The sequence below is a fragment of the Halichoerus grypus genome, chromosome 13, assembly GCF_964656455.1.
Source record: "Halichoerus grypus chromosome 13, mHalGry1.hap1.1, whole genome shotgun sequence".
In the NCBI taxonomy this organism is placed as follows: domain Eukaryota; kingdom Metazoa; phylum Chordata; class Mammalia; order Carnivora; family Phocidae; genus Halichoerus; species Halichoerus grypus.
In genome coordinates, this window is record NC_135724.1 from 86,543,486 (window position 1) to 86,565,459 (window position 21,974).

General features: G+C 39.1%; 1 protein-coding gene and 1 non-coding gene across 9 annotated transcripts in view; one reads left to right on the plus strand and one right to left on the minus strand.

The window, feature by feature from the left end:
* Positions 1-21,974, plus strand: part of ATXN2 (ataxin 2) — a 116,052-nt gene that overhangs the window by 36,098 nt on the left and 57,980 nt on the right. The gene's annotated exons all lie outside the window — the stretch shown is intronic.
* Positions 15,352-15,455, minus strand: LOC118528266 (U6 spliceosomal RNA). Its single transcript, XR_004913537.1, has one exon. It is a non-coding gene; the product is annotated as a U6 spliceosomal RNA (small nuclear RNA).

Consider the following 21,974-nt stretch of genomic DNA (forward strand, 5'->3'; position numbering starts at 1 on the left):
AAATTTCTAGTCCTATTTGGCTTACAGTCCTTTAGTTTATAAATTTTTTTTTTTTTTAAAGATTTTATTTATTTATTTGACAGAGAGGGACACAGAGAGGGAACACAAGCAGGGAGAGTGGGAGAGGGAGAAATGAAGCAGGCTTCCCGCGGAGCAGGGAGCCCAATGCAGGGCTCGATCCCAGGACCCTGGGATCATGACCTGAGCCGAAGGCAGACGCTTAATGACTGAGCCACCCAGGAGCCCCTAAATTTTTAGTTTTAAAATGGTTATAAATAATGCTTATCTAGTTTTATTATGCTTATAGTTCTATGAATGTTTTAGTTTTGTGACCTGGAAATAAAGCACAGGTCTAAGGGAGAAAGTCAGAGAGCTGTGGATGGAAAAACGATCGTCTAATGAAGATAAAAAGGTAAAGAAGTAGAACATGCATATTTTTTTTAAAAATTAGAGTATGGGGGGCACCTGAGTGGCTCAGTCGGTTAAGCGTCTGCCTTCAGCTCAGGTCATGATCCCAGGGCCCTGGGATCGAGCCCCACATCGGGCTCCCTGCTCAGCGGGGAGTCTGCTTCTCCCTCTCCCTCTGCCTGCCACTCTATCTGTGCTCTCTCTCTATCTCTCTGTCAAATAAATAAATAAAATCTTTAAAAAAAAATTCAGAGTATGGGACTATGTTTTGAAAATATAAAAGGGGGTGATGTAGTTATATTAAAATTTAGTCTGGTTCAAGTGTCCACTGAGGAGGGAAATACGGGAATTGCTGTTACTTGTTCGGAGAGCGTACTCTGCAGTGTTGAGTGTTCATAACATGTTGAAAGGCTCTTCTGGGCAATTTCAAACTTGGTTCTAAAATTCTTAAAATTGATTTTTCTGGTCAAATTCTGTAGTCCATTCTCTTTTTTTTTTTTTTTTTAATTTTTATTTATTTATTTGACAGAGAGAGACACAGCGAGAGAGGGAACACAAGCGGGGGAGTGGGAGAGGGAGAAGCAGGCTTCCTGCCGAGCAGGGAGCCTGATGCGGGGCTCGATCCCAGGACCCTGGGATCATGACCTGAGCCGAAGGCAGACGCTTAAGGACTGAGCCACCCAGGCGCCCCTGTAGTCCATTCTCTTGTGAATTTTACCTCACCACAATTTTTGATTTTCATTATTCAGTCTATATCAATAGCTGTTTTTGTTGCTGTGTTTATTTTTCTACACTGTTATTTAGAAATACAAGCCACCAGAAAGTTAAAGCCTTTCTCTTGGACCCGTAACAAGGTTCTCACCCATAGTTAGCTTGTTTTTTTCAGAAGCTAGCAGTGCTAGGTACCTTTAACCGCTTTGCCGTGCTGAAGAAAGCACTGTGTTCTGTTTTTGTACCTTCTCAAATGTCTGTGTCTCTGATTCACAACTCTTTGTCTAAGAGTCCTTCAATGGCCCATACAAGGAAACAAGTCTTTTTTTTTTAGTTGCTGCCTTAGGAGTTGGTCTTGTTTATGCCTAGGACCACAAAATTGTATTTATGCTTATACTGTTGAAGTATTTTACTGTTTTAAATTTAAAAATTAATTTTGGATAATAAGCTGAAAGGGAAAATACAATTTCAGTTGAATTTAGTACATAACACTCTAGAAAAAGTATTGGACACAACAAAATGTTCCTTACTCTGTTGGGTACCAGGCCGTTTAGCTAACAGCCATTCACAATAGACTTTGGTTTTTGTTTTTTAAAGTGAATTGGCATTTCTCAAATTTGGAAAGATAAATATTACTTGGAAATATCTATGGTATCCCATTCTTTGATCCTCTTCAAAATAATGTCTTTAAATTTTTTATTATTTTATTAATGTCTTTATTTCTCAGGTCATTTGTGTTCATTGTAGAAAGCCAAGAACATACAGGTCAGAGCGACAGCTTTGACAGTGTTCAGTACATTCATAACGGGCTGGATGTATTTTGCTATATACATAAAAATACAGTTTTCTTGATGAGGATATCCCATAGTGGAGTAATTTTGGTATTTAATTTTTTATTTATTTTATTTTTTTTTAAAGATTTGATTTTATTTATTCATGAGAGACAGAGAGAGGGAGAAGCAGAGGGAGAAGCAGGCTCCCAAGGAGCAGGGAGCCCGATGCGGGACTTGATCCCAGGACCCTGGGATCATGACCTGAGCCAAAGGCAGACGCTTAACGACTGAGCCACCCAGGCGCCCGGGTATTTTATTTTAAAGACTGTAGTGGTTTAGTGAATTATACAATTGTGTCCAGTGCATAGTATCCTGAAAATAGTATTAAATCATGTGTTTAGGATTTCAGGTCTCTTAAGCCAGGTTTTTAATACTATCCTGGCAGAAGTTGCCCTCTGTAAGTATTATTTTGGAGATAATGTTAGTATACTTAGAGAAAACTTTTTTAGAGTAATTAATTGACATGGTTCATTAGTTACAAAAATTAAGACACAATCCAGTAACTTGGTAAAGTGAGGACACAAACCCAGCACCCACTAACCCCCAAATCATGTTCTTTTTTTTTTTTTTAAGGTTTTATTTATTTATTTGACAAAGCGAGACAGCGAGAGAGTGAACACAAGCAGGGGGAGTGGGAGAGGGAGAAGCAGGCTCCCTGCTGAGCAGGGAACCCAATGCAGGACTCAATCCCAGGACCCTGGGATCATGACCTGAGCCACCCAGGCACCACCCCCCAACATTATGTTCTTAAACATTGTACTATTGTGACATAAATTATGTGGTCTAATTTGTTGTTTAGCTGTGTCAGAATAAGTCTGCATTTACTTTAAAGGGTTTCCCTACAAATAAAGCCAAAAGGAAACAAAATTCCTATATAATATAAATATACAAATTATTATATTATTCAAGATTCTTTTTTAAATCTTTGGCTTTATTTTTGGGGAAACTTTTATTTTTTTTTATTTTTTATTTTTTTAAAGATTTTATTTATTTATTTGAGACAGAATGAGAGAGAGAGAGAGAGCACATGAGAGGGGGGAGGGTCAGAGGGAGAAGCAGGCTCCCTGCCGAGCAGGGAGCCCGATGCGGGACTCGATCCAGGGACTCCAGGATCATGACCTGAGCCGAAGGCAGTCGCTTAACCAACTGAGCCACCCAGGCGCCCCTTTGGGGAAACTTTTAAAGTTAGGTTAATATGGCTTTTAACTTCTTAATGCTGACTTTTACTGATTTTAATAAGTTTTTCATTTTAATATGTTTTTAAAGTTGTCATATTCATATGCATATGCAAGTGAATAAGAGGCCTAGAAATAATTGATTTCTTTTTATGATCATGAATAAGTTTCATTTGATCTCTTGGATGCTATGTATGTTACCGGATTGATTTGCGGGCCAAATGAAAAGTAACTACATTTTGTAAGCTGTGGGTTCTTTTTGCACACCCATAATTAGACCATCAGATTATCACTGTAAAATTAGTATGTGTTTTATCCTTTATCTGAATTCCTTTGCAGACAGACCTGGGATGATCTCATTTTCATCCTGCTTCATTTTGCCACCTATTTTTTAGGGCATAAACCTGCTTTTCTTTTTTTTCTTTTTTTTTTTTTTAGATTTTATTTATTTATTTGAGAGAGAGAGCACGAGGGGGGGAGGGTCAGAGGGAGAAGCAGACTCCTCGCAGAGCAAGGAGCCCGATGCGGGACTTGATCCCGGGATTCCAGGATCATGACCTGAGCCGAAGGCAGTCGCTCAGCCAACTGAGCCACCCAGGCGCCCTAAACCTGCTTTTCTCTCTGCATCTTTCTACCTTGGAGTTGGTGTATTATCTCTACTCACTTTTTACCTGGTTTCCTTTCTCTTTCCAGTGTTTCTTCGTCTGCTTTTCTCCTTCACTCTCTTTCTGCTTTTTCTGTTGTTCCTTTATTCCTATTTTGCTCTTTGATTTAATACCCCAACTCAACTACATTTTAGTTTTCTGGCTCCTTCCTTCCTTTCCTTTCTTTTTTTTCCTTTTAAGATTTTATTTATTTATTTGACAGAGAGAGGGAGAGAGCACAAGCAAGGGGGAGCAGCAGGCAGAGGGAGAGGGAGGGAGAAGCAGACTCCCTGCTGAGCAGAGAGCCCAATGCAGGACTCGATCCCAGGACCCCGGGATCACGACCTCAGCCATAGGCAGATGCTAAACCAACTGAACCACCCAGGCGCCCCCTGTGTCTGCTTTTTTATTTCATTCTCCTGCTCCTGACTTAGGCTTCTTTCTACCGTTTCATTTCCTTGGCATGTTCTCAGTCTAGAGAACAGGGGTCAGCAAACTTAAGGCCTGTGGGCCAGATCCACTCATTGGTAAATAAAGTTTTATTGTAACACAGTATGTCTGTTTGTTTATGTATTGTCTGTGGCCACTTTGATGCTACAGCGATAGAATTGAGTAGTTGTAATAGAGACTGTATGGCTTGCAAAGCCAAACAATATTTTCTGGTTCTTTATAGAAAAACGTTGCCAACTCTCATCCTAGATCCTTTTTCCTGCTGTGTTTGGGTTGTTAGAGCTGATCAAAAATACATACTGTACTGTCTTTGGTGAAATAACATAGAACATACTTTGTCTCTAACTCATTCTTTGACTCTAATACTGTGTAATTTCATCTATTCCTTATTTGTGACCATTGAAATGGGATTTAGTTTGAAGAGTCACTTTTCTTTCCAGCTTTTTGTCACAATAACTGAAAAATGACAAGTGAGAAAATTAGTTATTGGGAATGGTCTCCCATCATCAGCTATCTGCTCCCTCCTTTACCTACAACTTTATCTTCCCCTTGCCATCATTACTCTCTTTCCTTTGGTTTTAGTAGATGGGATGTTTCACTTCCTCTTGAATCCCAACTTCTCCGACATCATGCCCTTGACTTTACCATTCCTGGGTTCTTTCTTTTTTTTCTTTTTTCTTCTTCAAAGATTTTATCCATTTATTTGAGAGAGAGAGCGAGAACACGAGCTGGGTGAGAGGCAGAGGGAGAAGCAGGCTCCCCTCTGAGCAGGGAGCCTGACGCGGGGCTCGATCCCGGCATTCCGGGTTCATGACCCGAGCCAAAGGCAGACGCCCAGTCGACTGAGCCACCCAGGCATCCCCATTCCTGGATTCTTGCTCTTTTATGTCACCTCTGTTTCCAGACTCTTCAACCTCTTCCTCTCCAGTTACTCCTTCCCTTTAGCCAGAAAACCTATTCAAGTCCCTCCCCTCCTGAAAAGGATTCCTTTTTATCCTGAACTCCTACTTACTATCCTGTCTTCCTTTCTTATCCAAACATGTTTTTTTTTTTTAAGATTTGATTTATTTATTTGAGAGAGAGCACATGGGGGGAAGGGGCAGAGGGAGAAGCAGACTTCCCGCTGAGCAGGGAGTCTGACATGGGACTCGATCCCAGAACCCCAAGATCACGACCCGAGCTGAAGGCAGACCCTTGACTGACTGAGCCACCCAGGTGCCCCATTATCCAAACATCTTAACTCTTATTTTCTATTGACTCCTCTTTGCAACATAATCTGACTTTTATGTTCACTACTGGGGAACTACCTGGAAGTAACCTCTCATTGCTAGGTCCTTTGTAGTCTTTTTCAGACTTTAGTGTGGCTTTTGACACTGTTGGTTTCATCCTCCCTCAGAAGCTGCTCTTCTGTTTTTCATGTGTTTTATTCATCATTCCTTCCCTGCCCAGTCTTGGGGTTCATTTCTGTCAAAGTGCTCTTAAATGTGTGTGTGTTCCCAGTGCTTGTTTCTTTGCCCACTGATCTTACTGCCTCTCAGTTGTTTTATAGTCTCCTAATTTCAGCAACCACATATAAGCCCACTCCCAGCATCTTTTGTATTGCCTTTATACCTTGTTGTATTATATAATTAGATGATTCTGTCTCCCCTATTAAACTTTGAGCTCCTTGTGCATGGATACTGTATTTTTTTAATCCTTGGAGCCTAGTGTAGTGTTTTCCCACATCGGAGAGGCACAGTGTAAATGTCTTTTGAATGAATGAAATTAGGACCTTCACATATTTTTTAAAAACTACTATTTTATACAAAGAGTGAGAAATTAGAAGTTAAGTCTTATGTATACAGCCAGCCAACAAATACCTACGGAGCCCTGGAATGTGTTCATTGCTGTGCTTGTTGCTATAGACAGTACAGAGAAATTCAAGACTTAATCTATTTTGGGTCCCTTTTGAGAACTTAGTGAAACTGTATACCCTGACCCTAGAAAAAACATGCACACAGACTTTTACATTTAATTCTGTAGTGTTCACAGTTCCCTAGGGAGTTCATGTACTCCATGTTAAGAAGTTCTGCTCCAGGCATTTTCATAGTTGGAAATACCAAGGCACGTGAAGGAATTCAAGAAAAATGGAATGTTAAAATTGGTGGCATTGAATTTCAAATAGAGTTCAGAGACATGAAGAATTGTTGTAGTAGTTGGAGGAATTTGGGGTGTGAATGTGTGATTAGAGGGTAGAGAAATAAAGTCATATAGATTATTTTATTCTGATGTGATACTATTGTGTTCTCATGTGGTTGTCTTGTAGGTCTGATAGGGCACAGTCCTGTGAGTAACAGAGAATGAGCTCTTCTTCTTCTCTTTTTTTTTTTTTTTTTTAAAGATTTTATTTATTTATTTGAAAGAGAGAGAGAGAGAGAGCACGAGCGGGAGGAAGGGCAGAGGGAGAGGCAGACTCCCTGCTGAGCAGAGAGCCCAACTAGGGGCTGATCCTAGGATCGCGAGCTCACAACCCAAGCTGAAGGCAGATGCTTAGCTGACAGAGCCAGCCAGGTGCCCCGAGAATGATCTCTTCTGAAGGGCATGACATTAGGAAGGCCATATCAGTTATATCTAAGGAAGAGACAAATCTCCGCAGGCTATGACTCGGAAAACCTTGAATTCTGAGGAGTCTGAATTCTTCTAAATTCATTCATGGGTGGTCTTGTAGTAGGGTGATCAGGCCACAAGCCTTGCAGCTGAAGAGGCACATTCTTGGAGCTAAGAGTGCAGGCAGTAGGCTCTGTAGATGGGCAAGCAGTGCTAATGTTGGACAGGCAAGCAGCTATAAAGCTGGACAAGTGCTCATGATCAGCAGTCTGCCCTTTGACAGGAGGGAGGATAGGCCGTGTGGTGAGTAGGCAGATGGGGTGATGGATAAGCGGGTGTTCTTGGCTGGGGGATATCCATGGAGCAGTGCAGGAAAGCCCTGTAAAGAGGTTGGCTTGGGCCTGTGGGCTTTGGACTAGTTTTTCTAGTGAGCTAGCTGAGTAATTCTGTGTTCTAATACTCTTCTGTTAAAACTTGAACCATCAGAAAGTTGACTGCCTCAGCTTTGCTGTGGGCTAGTAAGAGAAGGTTGTGTGTCCATGCTGGGGCCAAGTGGTTAGATGGAAACTAACATTTACTGAGGCCAGTATGGAGGTGGCACAGAGGTTATTGAGATTTAAAAAAATAAATAGGTATAGTAGAACAGGTGATGAAACATTAAACAGTGTAGTTGGAGGTATGCAATAGGGAAGTATTGCATGCTTATTAAAATACGATCTTTGATTTGTTAAAATTTCATTTCTTTGTATGTTTTTAGAGTATATAAAAATTCTCTGCTGTATTCTTCATGTGTATGCCAAGGTCAAAACAATAATTCTTCATTTATTAAAAACAAAAGAAAATAAAAAGTAAACGAAAACCTCTAGAATAAAATAGAATTTTATTTAGATAAACAAAATAAAAATACTAATAAGAGTAAGGTGGTCTGATTTAAGATATATATGAAAACTATTGATAACTGCTGGACAGCATTAATCAGCTAGATGGTTTAAAAGGAAAACGTCTTCACAAAGGAACAAGACTTAGAAGAGCGTAGAAATAAGCATAGTGTTTATGAAAACACTACTGAAGGAAATAAAAGTAGATTCGACTAAATGGAGAAACATACCATTTGAATGGAAATACGTAACACTGTAAAATTGTCCTTTTTCCTCAAAGTAATCACTAAAGATAGTATCTCTGTTTTTGTAGAAAGTGACAAAATGATTCTAAAATTTATAAGATAGTACTTATTAAAAGAAGAATTTTGGAAATTTTTCTACAAGAGTCATGAAGGAGGACTTGCCCTACGAAACATTAAAATGGATCAGAATTAAACCATAGTTGCCGTAGTGGCAAAGAATAGAAAATCCAAAACAGATAAAATTCATATGGGTATTTTGCTAATAATATGATAAAGATAACTCTTTAAATCTATAGCAAAGATGGATTATTTATTTATAAAATGATGTTGGTACAACATTTGGGGGGAATTAGATACCTACTTCATACTCACCACCAAAATAAACCCTAAATGGCTAAAAAGAGAAGTATTAAAAAAAAAGCTTACATAGAAATTCCAGAGGAAATCTATGAAGGAGTTTATAAGCATGACCACCAAAGCCAAAATTCATAATATAAAAGACTGAAATAGTTGAGTATAAAAAATTTTGTGTCCAAAAGTACCATAAATTTTAGAAGACATGCTACAAACTGGGAAAAAACGAATAAAAGAAGTTTTTCAAATGGCCAGTGAACATATGGAAAGGTAGTCCACCTCACTAGTAATCAAGGAGATGTAGTTTCAAAGCAATGGAATATGATTTTTATTTGGTCAGCTTGCTGAATGATAAAAGTGAGCAAGATTAATACTAGCCCATGATAGGGAATCAGAAAACAACTTACACTCTGCTAGTCAGGACAGTTTAAGCAAAAACAAGTAGCATTTTTGAGCTCTTCTGGTAGGTAATTCAGAGGGGTCCAGGAAGACTGTTTACTTGTCAGCAGTGTAATAATGCTAGTTTACTCAATTACTGTCTGGTTTTAGTTTTATTTTTTCTCTTGCTCTTCACAGACTCAATGAAGTCCTATGAATAGCACATATATTAAAAGTAGTAATAGGGGTGCCTACTGAGGTGGCTCAGTCATTAAGCGTCTGCCTTCGGCTCAGGTCATGATCCCAGGGTCCTGGGATCGAGCCCAGCATCGGGTTCCCTGCTCATCGGGAAGCCTGCTTCTCCCTCTCCCACTCCCTCTGCTTGTGTTCCCTCTCTCGCTGTGTCTCTCTCTGCCAAATAAATACATAAAATCTTAAAAAAAAAAAAAAAAAAAAAAAAAGTAATAAAGCAGGGCAGTGAAGGAATGTGGATAAATTGTCTGCATTTTAATTTCTTTTCCATTTGACCACTTTTTTACCCGGATCAGTCCTGGCAGAGAGTTTTAAGGGAGCATGTGCACTTGAACAGTTGTTCTTCTAATTTACATAAGAAAAGAACAGTCTGATTTGTAAAGTGTTTTACATATTTGCCAAGGAAACAGAAAGGTGTTTGTACAGCTGTAAGAATTGGAATTAATTTTGTTTACTAGCTTTTTCTTAACCTAGGTCTCAACACTTTGCTATAGAATTAAGAGTAAGTTGTAAAAAGAATACTGTATTGGCTAATGGTATTGGCAGTTCAGTTCCTAAATTCTGTTTTTTGTTTCCTGAACATTTCTGAATTTACTTTTTTCCCCCTAAATTTTCAACAAAATCACTTTCCATTTTCCCTTCTCTCTCTTTTAACTTTTGAGATGAAAACAGTTACCTTTTATTAAAAAAAATTGCTCTAGTAATGATTAGACCCATTGACCCATTTCATTCTTTCTGATGGTATAGACTAAAGACTCCCCCTACCCCCTCAAAATGGGTTCTGAACCAGGAGTGTGATGGAAAGGCTGAAAACAGAATGTCACCTCCGGATACCCTACAAAATATCTTTCTGTTGGCATCTTTGTTAGAATTTCTTTTGATCTCTTTTGGAGATAATATAGGAAATAGAAATCTAACATTCTCTGGAATCTGTCACCTTGGTGGGTTTTTTTTTTTTTTTTTTTAAGATTTTTATTTATTTGAGAGAGAGAGAGGAGAGAGAGCACAAGCAGGGGAGAGGGTACGAGGGAGAGAGAGAAGCAGGTTCCCTGCTGATCAGGGAGTCCCACATGGGGCTTGATCCCAGGACCCTGGGATCATGACCTGAGCTGAAGGCAGACGCTTAACTTAATCATCCAGGTGCCCCTATCACCTTGTTTAAGTAAATCAAGCCTCAAAAGTGGGTTTCCATTTTTCTCTTGTTCTGTGTGTTATATTAATCTGGCTTTGCTGTAGGATTTGGTGTGCATTTGATTCTGTGGAGTCTTGGCTATTGATCTTCATTTAGATCTTCTCACAGAAATCTAGTTTGCGGGTTTAAGGTTTTTTGTTTTTTGTTTTTTTAAGATTTTATTTATTTGAGAGAGGAAGTGAGTTGGGGAGGAGCAGAAAGAGAAGGACAAGTAGACTCCATGCTGAGCACAGAGCCCAACATGGGACTTGATTCCATGACACTGAGATCATGACCTGAGCTGAAATCAGGAGTCGGATGTTCAACCCACTGAGCCACCCAGGTGCCCCTGTCGGTTTAAGCTTTTACTCCTGATACTTGGTTGATTTTTAAGTCTTATACAGCGGTATATTAAATGGGAAAATTTCTAAAAAAAAAAAAAAAGTAAAATTTCTGAAAATTTTAGCTCAACTTTTAATTTTGCTAATTTAGATTTTAAGAAGATTGCTTCTCAAATGTTATATTACTTCCAGTGTTTTCATGTTATATACTGGGTTAGTAAAAATAAGAGGAAATAGTTTATCTTAAAAATATTTTGCCTGAAGTTTAGAGAATCCAATATGTATATTTTTCAGAGTTTATTAGTAAGGAAAATAAGAACTTTTTCATATTTAAGTTAGGTATATTTTCCTCTGAGGGATTTTAATATTATTTCATCATAGTACTGTAAAATATAATTTTATATAAGAAGAATATAAGGTTTTTTCATCATTAATGCATTTTGACACAATTTGGCGCTGTCTAAATAGAGCTACTGACTCTAAGCACTTTATTTAAACTTTTGGTCAAATATTATAGCATGAAAAGCATTTATAGGGCCGTTTATTGTGGAAGGCCTATATCCTGTGCACTTTCTAAATGGTGCATTGATTGAGATTATCCTGTTTCCTTCTTATACTGAAGGCTTACCTATTGGGCTCCATAAGTGGGATAGAGACACAAATTGAACTGCAAGCTGTATTTTTAACAAGAACAGTATTTGGGGTTTGCTTTTCCACATCTGTTGATTCTTTCCAGACTTTGGTCAAAAGGGTACCTAGGTCAGATGTCAGAGAAGAACAAAAGAAAACGATTTGAGTGTTTGGTTTGATTCTAACTAGAAAACCATAGTCTGTTTTTTAATATTTAATTTATTTTTAACACAGCAGGTAATGTGTGGACTGAAACTGAAGACTCCCAACATGATATACTGTCCTTTCCCTTGGAGCAACATCTTGCTCAGGAAGGAGTTTTTTCAGATGGCTTACTGTGTTTCAAAAAGTCCATTATTGCTGCTTTCCCTCCACTGTATTTGCACTTTTGAAGCTGATGTCCTTTAGATCCTTGCCTACTGCAGCAGTTCTGACAGCCTCCATCTCAATTTTCTTGCTAAGGTTCTGTCATTTCTTACTTGAGTGGTAATAAATTTACTTTGAGTTCTAGGACTCAGAAGTTTTTATGGAAATCACGGTTAAAAAGTAAGCACTGTTCTAGGCTGTATTATTTTGTTGTCAGAGAAGAGGGAATAATGACTTTTTTTTTAATAGTTGCATATAGCTATCAAGGAGAAAAGATTTCCCCCACCCCAACCCCGGTCTTTTTTTTTTTTTTTTCCTTCTTAAAGGCTGCATTTTGAAATCGTATAGGCTTCATAAAAAGTATGTTGCTGTACTTTTAAATGGATGACATCCCTTTTGAGTCTTTCCAACGTTGCTCTTAAGCAATGTAGTCTTTATTTCCAAATGACTAAATGATGTCAGATCCCAGAAGTTACTTATATCCACAATAAAATCTTATTAAATATAATTTTCTCTTAAAGGGATTTAGGAATTTGAGGCTTCGTAGCCTCGAAGTTTTTACGATTTTGCCATTGGTGGTCATTTCAAAAGAGATACAGCCTTAAGATATCAGTATGATTCAGTTTCTGAGATTGATAAGCACTGTGTCTAAGAAAGTCCGTATTTTTTTTTTAAAGTGCATAGATCTAGATTTTTTTTTTTTTTTTTTTAAGATTTTATTTATTTGACAGAGAGAGACACAGTGAGAGAGGAAACACAAGCAGGGGGAGTGGGAGAGGGAGAAGCAGGCTTCCCGCTGAGCAGGGAGCCAGACATGGGGCTCGATCCCAGGACCCTGGGATCATGACCTGAGCCGAAGGCAGACGCTTAACGACTGAGCCACCCAGGTGCCCCTGTTTCTACTTTTTAATTGTTAAGAATAATGCTGCTAGGATCATTCATGTGCTGATTTTTTTTTTAAGTAGGCTCACGCCCAGTGTGGAGCCCAGTGTAGGGCTTGAACTTATGATCCTGAGATCAAGACCTGGGCTGAGATCAAGAGTTGGGTGCTTAACCGACTGAGCTGCCCAGGCACCTCCATATGCTGATTTTTGTGTGGACATTATGTTTTCATTTCTGTTGGGCATGTACCTAGGAGTGGAATTGCTGGGTCATATATGGTAACTCAAAGTTTAACCTTTCAGGGGGAACTGCTAGGATGGTTTTTCAGAGTGGCTATATCATTTTACCATCCCATCAGCAGTGAGAGCTCCAGTTTTTCCATATCTTCATCAGTAGCTGTTGTCTGTTTTTGATAATACTGTCCTGGTGGGTGGTTGTGAAGTAGCACCCATGTGGTTTTGATTTGCATTTCTGTAGTGATTAATGAATCTTTTCATGTGCTTATTGGAGATCTGCACATCTTGGAGAAATGTCCTTCGCCCACATTTTAAATTAGTATGTTTTATTACTGAGTTGTAAGAATTCTTTTTTTTTTTTTAAAGATTTTATTTATTTATTTGACAGAGATAGCGAGAGAAGGAGCACAAGCACAGGGGGAGAGGGAGAGGGAAGAAGCAGGCTTCCTGCCGAGCAGGGAGCCCAATGTGGGGCTCGATCCCAGGACCCTGGGACCATGACCTGAGCTGAAGGCAGACGCTTAACAACTGAGCCACCCAGGCGCCCCTGAGTTCTAAGAATTCTTTAAATATTCTGGATACCACTCATCCCCTTATCAGACACGGTTTGCAGATATTTTTCCCCATTGTGTGGGTTATCTTTTCACTCTTTTTGCTGGTGTCCTTTAAAGCACAAAAGATTTCAATTTGGATGAAGTCCAGTTTATGTTTTCTTTTTTCTTGTTTTTTCTTTTTGTGTTGTATCTAAAAAAGTTGCTTACTCTGAGATTATGAAGATTTGTTCCTTTGCTTTCTTTTAAGATTTTTATTGTTTTAGCTCTCATATTTATTTATTTTTTTAGCTCTCATATTTATGTGTGTAATCCATTTTTAGTTAAATTTTGTATATAAAGTGTGAGGTAGAGCTCCAACTGAATGGTGTTACATGTGGATATCTACTTGTCCAAGTACAATCTGTTGAAAAGACTGTTCTTTTTCCATTCAAATGTCTTACCACCTTTGTTGAAGTTCATTTGACCATAAATGTAAAGGTATATTTCTGTACTCTCAGTTATAGCCTATATAGATTTATATGTCTGTCCTTCTGTCTGTATTATTCTGTTTTGATTGTTATACTTTTTTGTGTGTGTTTTTTTTTAAAGATTTTATTTATTTTAGAGAGAGTGGGGGGGGGCGCAAATGGGGGAGGAAGAGGGAGAGGATCTCAAGCAGACTCTGCACTGAGTGCGGAGCCCGATGGAGGGCTCAATCGCATGACCCCGAGATCATGACCTGAGCTGAAACCAAGAGTTGGATGCCTAACTGACTGAGCCAGGTGCCCTTGATTACTGTACCTTTGTAGTAAGTTTTGAATTCAAGTGTTAGTACTCAAAGTGTTGTTTGTTTTTGTTTTTTAAGATTGTGTATTCTGGGTCCCTTGCATTTCCATGTGAATTTTAGGATCATCTTGTCAGTTTTTGGAAAATGATAGCTGGGATTTTGATAGGGATTACATTGAATCTGGAGATCATTTTTGGGAGTGTTACCATCTTAACAATGTTAAATCTTCTAGTTCAAGCACATGGTATATCTTTCCATTTATTTGGTCATCTTTAATTTTCTTCAGATGTTTTGTAGTTATCAGGGTATAAGTTTTACACTTCTGTTGATAGCTTTATTCCTCCGTATTCCTTTTTTGTTGTTGTTAAAAATGTTATCCAGAATGGAGTTTACTATTGTAAATGTATTTTATTTATTTATTTTTAAAAAGATTTTGCTTATTTATCTGAGAGAGCACGAGAGGGAGGAGGGTCAGAGGGAGAAGTAGACTCCCTGCTGAGTGGGGAGCCTGACATGGGGCTCAGTCCCAGGACCCCAGGATCATGACCTGAGCCAAAGGCAGATGCTTAACCAACTGAGCCACCCAGGTACCCCTATTGTAAATGTATTTATAAATTTTTTTTTCATTTTCGGATTAGAGCAGTATTGTTTTATAGTCTTTATTATCTAATATAAATCTTTCTTTTGACTCTTATTAGTAGGATAGGCACTAAACTTTGAGCTTGAAGTGAGAATATGCTTTGAGCTTGTCTGCTCTGCTATGTGTTGCTGATTTATTAATTTTCCACTGATAGTACCATTTATGCATAGTCTGCTTTGTAAAATACATTTTCTGTAATAATCAGAACAACTTTGTAATTAATATTTTGGCAGGGTCAGATTTTTATCGTGTTTCAAAGTAACAATATTTTATGAAACAACTTCTGGAGGTGAAAGCAAAAACTTTCTTTCCTTTGAAGCAAATGATAAATTAGAATGGTAATTCATTCTACTATAACATTGGACACATGAAATACCTATTATATAGATTGAGTCTTAGAGGCTTTATGTAACCTGAGCTGGATTTATTATTTAATTTTTTAAATTTTTTATTTTTTTAAAAGATTTTATTTATTTTTTGACAGAGAGAGAAAGAGGGAACACAAGCAGGGGGAGTGGGAGAGGGAGAAGCAGGCTTCCTGCTGAGCAGGGAGCCCGATGAGGGGCTCGATCCCAGGACCCTGGGATCATGACCTGAGCCGAAGGCAGACGCCTAAGGACTGAGCCACCCAGGCGCCCCATGAGCTGGGTTTATTCTTTTAGCTTATAATACACTTCCAGACAAGAGTCACATCTTTCTCATCCATCCTTGTTCTTTATCTGCTTGTAGGGAAATAACATAGACACAAGGATTATTTTGGTTTCTGTTTGGGAAGAAAGTTGTTGTTTTCTTCTTTTACCTTGCTTTCTAAAGTTTTCCTTGGTGATGTTACATCCGCATTCTTTTTTTATTTTTATATGGAACGCTTCACGAATTTCCATGTCATCCTTGCACAGGGGCCATGCTAATCTCTGTATCACTCCAATTTTAGTATATGTGCTGCTGAAGGGAGCGCGAGCGCTACATCCGCATGCTTTTCTTCCTCTCTGTTCTTGTTCCTGTGATAGTTTGTATCCAGACATTACTGTAATCTCCTAGTTAACTTCCCTCATTAGCACAAAGAATTTTTTTTTTTTTTTAAGAGCGAGATGAGAGGGCTGAGGAGAGGGAGAGAGAGAATCTCAAGCAGGCTCCATGCCCAGGGGCCTGATGCGGGGCTCGATCTTAACACCCTGAGATCGTGACCTGATTCTAAATCAAGAGTAGCACGCTTCACTGACTGGCCACCCAGACACCCCAGCACAAAAAAATTCTTAAGCATTGCTTTTATTATATCATCTCATTTCTTGTTCAAAAATCTACAGTAGCCTCTCTTGCTTACCAAATAAAGTTGGGATGCCATACCTTGGCATTCAGGGCCCTTCCCAGGGTATCTTCTCTTTTTCAACCTAAAATCTCATTATTCCCCCAATATTAATCTACTTCTTGACCCAAGGTGGCATTTTCTGTATGCTAGACATTTCTGTCTCTATCTTTGAGCTTGCTTATCTTACTGCTGGATTTACTCTCTACCTTAAATACCTTCCTTACTTCCTAGAATTTTAAATACTTTTCTAGGGGTGCCTGGGTGGCTCAGTCCTTAGGCGTCTGCCTTCGGCTCAGGTCATGATCCCAGGGTCCTGGGATCGAGCCCCACACTGGGCTCTCTGCTCCGTGGGAAACCTGCTTCTCCCTCTCCCACTCCCCCTGCTTGTGTTCCCTCTCTCACTGTGTCTCTCTCTCTGTCAAATAAATAAATAAAATCTTCAAAAAAATAAATACTTTTCTAAAACCAAGTCAAACCTCCTTTCCTCTTTAGAGTTTTCCTTTGACCTTCGCAGCTCACTGTGGTCTGTTTTTATTACCTGCACCAATGGCTACTAAAATTTACAACATTTTCTTTTTAGCACAGAATGGTTTGTTTCCTCCTGCCCCCATTTAAGTCTCATGATGAATTCCAGTTACAACAAGGTAGTGGTGAGGGAGGAAAGTTGGGAGGGGGGTGTCCTAGAACCTTAACTTACTCAGCTTTCTTTTTGTCTGCTGTGAGGTACCCCTAAGAAATCATAGGGTTACATGGAACATAGTCGGAGAGCCAGCTGTCTATCTCATGTCCTGAATACTCAGCATTACAAAGCAGTGTGTAACTTTTTTTTTCTCCTAATGCATTATAATTTTCTGCAGTTTAGAAACATGTTTATAGAACTAGGGATGTGTACTCCCCATGGTGTCTAGCATAATGTCTCACGGATAGTAGGTACCCAGCATATATTTATTTTTCAGTTAATATTTTAAAAATTTTATGTTTTTACATTTACATTCCAATCAGGAGAAAACTTTTTTTTTTCTTACATAGACATATTGCCATAGATGATTAAAAACTGTAATTACCACTCATTTTCAGGAAACTCAGGAAAGCAGTTATTCCTAGCCAAATCTAACAACGGCTTTCCTACAATATGACATACTCAGAGTATATTTTTCTTATAGAAGATTGCTTCTACTAAACATTTTAATATCCTTTTAAAGTATAAAAAACAAAGTCCCAAGTGTTAACTTTAAAAATAAGACCCAAATGATGCTTATATAAGTGAGAAAAGTCAGAAGCCTAAGTAAGGGAGTTAAGTATAAAAGCATACCTACATACAGGCTGTTTGAAATTCTTTTAAAATAATTAATTTGCCTTAGGTATTGTGTATGTTGGAAATGCATGCATTTTTGGATTTATATCTATGTATACAACATATTAGTCTGTGAAGAATAGTATCGAATCAGCTTTTCCTGAGTTCACTTTGAAACCTAAGATTAAAAGATACCATACCTTAGAGATTAATTTATTTCATTTTTGTGCTAACCAGGGTAAAAACAACCTCCTTTCTGCTTGTGGGTCACAAAACTCATTTTCCTTGTTCAGTGCCCAAGAGGCAAAGGTAGGATTAATTGGTTTTTCTCTGAAAAAATGACATCCTTTTCTATTAAGGTAGGAAATTTTTTAAAAAGATTGATTGATTGATTGATTGATTTCTGAGAGAGAGCGAGAGCAGAAGTGGGAGAGGTAGAGGGAGAGAGAATCCCAAGCAGACTGCAGTGTGGAGCCCAATGCAGGCTCATTGCGGGGCTCGATCCCATGACCCTGAGATCATAACCTGAGCCGAAACCAAGAGTCAGTCACCCAACCGACTTTGCCACTCAGGTGCCCGCGGGAAATTATTTTTAAATTACTTAAAATTTTGTATGAAATTTAGGAATGCAGGTGATTGGTTTTTTGTTGTGTTGGTCTGTCCTATCTTGTAGAGTAGTGTTAGGTGTCAGGTGACTGCCGCTCACCAGTGTGTTCTGCTTTATGTTAACCTCTCCAGATACCGGAAAGTCACAGTTTTGCCACTTTTGGCTTTTATTTTATTTACACAAAAGACTTCTTCTCTTTTCTCTTCTCTTCTCTTTCTTTCTTTTTTCTTTTCAGAGGGAGAATGGGAGATGGGGGAGGGCAGAGGGAAAGGGAGAGAGAGAATCTCCAGCAGTTTGCGCTGACTGCGGAGCCCGGTGTTGGGCTCAGTCTCAAGACCCTGAGATCGTGACCTGAGCTGAAACCAAGAGTTGGAGGCTTAACCAACTGAAGCACACAGGCGCCCCCTACACAAAAGACTTTTAAAGACAGGTGTTTGGTTGAGAATTTCAGCTGCTGGAACAAGAAGAGATTACAAGCAGGATGACTCTGTCACTTGTTTTGGGGGGGGGGGTACAGGCACTGCAGAAATAGATCCTGGTTTCCTGTCCTACCCTTCCGTCTTTGAAGTAGGAGGAGCTATGTTTTGTTTTTAATAATTTATACTAGCTCTTCCCAATTCATTCTCTCCCCAAAATTTTCGAGCTAAAGGAAAAACCTTGGGACTGACTTTTATGGATCTAACTTCAAAAACTTGAATTTTGTGGTTATATAATATCATCTCCATGGTGTATCAAATAACTACTTGCAGCATTTTAAATATTAGGTAGTTCTGCTTGATATGCCCAGAATTAAAATTAGAAAGTAGTTACGGTTTGGGTGCCTGGGTGGCTCAGTTGGTTGAGCGTCTGCCTTAGGCTTGGGTCATGATCTTGCGTCGGGGCATCGGGCTCCCCACTCGGCGGGGAGCCTGCTTCTCCCTCTCCCTCTACCCTCCGTCCTGCTTGTGCCCTCTCTCTCTCTCTATCTCTCGTGCTCTATTTCAAATAAATAATCTTAAAAAAAATACAGTCACTCAGTATGTACAGTATCTACTGCTGCATTGTTTCGTAGGCAAGTGCTGTTGTGTGGTGTATTTTATAACTAACTTCTTGGTATTTAGAACAGAAGGGTATTAACCTTTGGAATGCATTCAAGTTTCCCATAGTTTTGTGGCTGATACCTTCAAATGTTTTTGCAATGGTAAATTTTATAATTCTTGGGTCGGTCATTTGGAACAGAACACTGTTCCTTTGGAAACTTGAGTCTCCTAAACTCTTCTACTTCATTTCCATCTTATTTTAGCAGTCTACTTTCGTGACTTTGTCATCATTTATAACTGCTTCTCTTCCATGATGCCTTCCAAGATCTCTGACCATAGCCAACTTAACCTTTACTCTTCTACTCACTTTCCTCCCGTCTCTTACAGGACTCTCTGACCGTTCCCTGGCCTTCTGGTTTTTTGTTTTTGTTTTTTAATATTTTATTTATTTATTTGACAGAGAGAGACACAGCGAGAGAGGGAACACAAGCAAGGGGAGTGGGAAAGGGAGAAGCAGGCTTCCCGCAGAGCAGGGAGCCCGATGCGGGCCTCGATCCCAGGACCCTGAAATCATGACCCGAGCCGAAGGCAGACGCTTAACCACTGAGCCACCCAGGCGCCCCTGGCCTGTTTTTTAAAATGAAAAAATGGGGTCATTTATTTGATCCTCCTCTGGTCTTCCATATTTTTAAACTCTGTCTACTCCTGTAGCCAGGCTACTGGATGTGGCTGGGGAAATCCCATTGTGGTGCTGTTTAGTTAGGAATATAGGGTAGTCTCGTCTCTAGTTTTTGCTGGAGCTTCAGGAGAGTTCAGTAGACCTTCTTTACCTATTGCTGCAACCTTTGTGACTACTCTCTCTGGTCCCTTGCTCCGTCACCTCATTTCCTTTATTTACCACAGGATGCTCTTTTTTAAAATATTTTTTTAATTTTTTAAAAAGATTTTATTTATTTATTTGACAGAGCGAGCAGGAACACAAGCAGGGGGAGTGGGAGAGGGAGAAGCAGACTCCCTGCTGAGCAGGGAGCCTGATGTGGGGCTCGATCCCAGGACCCCGGGCTCATGACCTGAGCTGAAGGCAGACGCTTAACGACTGAGCCACCCAGGTGCCCCTACCGCAGAATGCTCTTTTCTTCCTGCTTTTTAGAACATAAGGCAGAGTCCTTAACCTGGATCCATTGATTCCCAAATGGTTCATGGAGAGGATTCAGGGCATTGATGAACTTGGATGGGAAATAATTTTACATCTTTATTAACCTTTGATTGAAATTTAGCATTTTGGGGCCCCTGGCTGGCTCAATCAGTGGAACATGCTACTCTTGATCTCGGGGTCCTAAGTTCAAGCCCCACTTTGGGTGTAGAGATTACTTAAAAAAAAAAAAAAAAAGAGGAATTTAGCATTTCCTTCCATTAACAAACCATTAGTATTAGCAGTATCTGTGACTTTAGCACCTCTAGAACTCAGTTAATTTCATATCACTTGTATAGATACGGATATCTTGAGATACTAAGGGGCGATTGGACACTCATCTCTCTGGGGCTTGTCACTGCTGCCATTTTTACCATTTTTTTTGTTGCACAAATTAACTATGAACTAATGGAGTCACAGCTGTCCTACCATGTTCCTTTTCTTACATATGATACAGGACACAGATCTGAATTGTTATCCTTATGTGAATGAAAAAGGATGATTTAAAATCTTATTTCCAGGAGAAATCATTGATTAAAAATTAACTTCGGACATTGAGGAGAACCAGTACTTAAGAACCGTAATCTGTGCTAAGGGGTTTAGTCCAGATGGGGATGCGATTTACACTCTAGCTTTTATTTTTTCTAGTGGATCAATAAAATTGTTATGTATTTAAAAAAAATTTTTTTTATTTACAGTCATTATCGGGGTGCCTGGGTGGCTCAGTCAGTTAAGTGTCTGTCTGTGGCTCAGGTCATGATCCGGTCCTGGGATCAAGCCTTGCATGTGACTCCCTGCTTGTGAGGAGCCTGCTTCTCCCTCTCCTTCCTGCTCGTGCTCTCTTGCTATCTCTCTCTAATAAGTAAAATCTTAAAAAAAAAATAAAAATTAGTCATTAAATTTGCTGTTAGATTCTATAGAGTAATGCGTTTATTATAAAGAAGTATGTATATTACTGTTGCACTCGTTTTGTTTTTTTTTTTTAAGATTTTATTTATTTATTTGACAGAGAGACCGCTAGAGAGTGAACACAAGCAGGGGGAGTGGGAGAGGGAGAAGCAGACTCCCCGCCGAGCAGGGAGGCTCAATCCCAGGACCCTGGGATCATGACCCGAGCCGAACGCAGATGCTTAACGACTGAGCCACCCAGGCGCCCTGGTTTTTGAGATTTTGATAACTGCATTTCCTTATAATTGGTCTCCTTTGATTTCCTATGTATTTTATGCATTTAAATCCCCCCTATGCTTAGGGGGTCCATGGATAAAAGAAGAAAGGTTAAGAATCTGTAATCTAGATAGAGGCTCCCTATGCCCCATCTCCCTGCATTTCTCTCTTTATTATTTTATTATTATTATTATTTTTTTAAGTAAGCTCTGCGCCCACTGTGGGGCTTGAACAAACTCACAACCCCGAAATCAAGAATCTCATGCACCCCCCAATCCCCGCATTTCTCTTACTCCTTTTTATGCCTCCACTTATCCCTTTGTTTTTATTGTTCCTATCCACACACCTTGGCCCTTACAGTGTTCATTATCCCCATCTTGTTTTTTTTTTCTTTTCTAGCCATAGTTTGCAGAAATATATGTAGATAAAAACTTTACTTTATAAAAAACCTTTAAAAACCTTATCTTATAAAACATAACTAACACCTTAACCTGTAGTATGTGTAATTTTTGTATAATATATTATTGTTACTTGAAGATTTAGCATTTTCAGGGAACACTTCGATTGATTGTTTTGTGTGTGTGTGTGTGTTTTTAAATTGAATTCCAGTATGGTTAACATACAGTGTTATATTAGATTCAGGTGTACAATATAGTGATTCAACAATTTCATACATTACTCAGTGCTCATCACGATATGTATACTCAATCCCCTTCACCTTTCACCCATCCCCTCACCTGCTTCCCCTCTGGTAACCATCTGTCTGTTCTCTAGAGTTAAGAGTCTCTTTTTTGGTTTGTATGTGTCTTCCTTTTTTTACCCCCTTTGTTATTTGTTTTGTTTCTTAAATTCCATGTTTGAGTGAAACCATATGGTACTTGACTTATTTCAC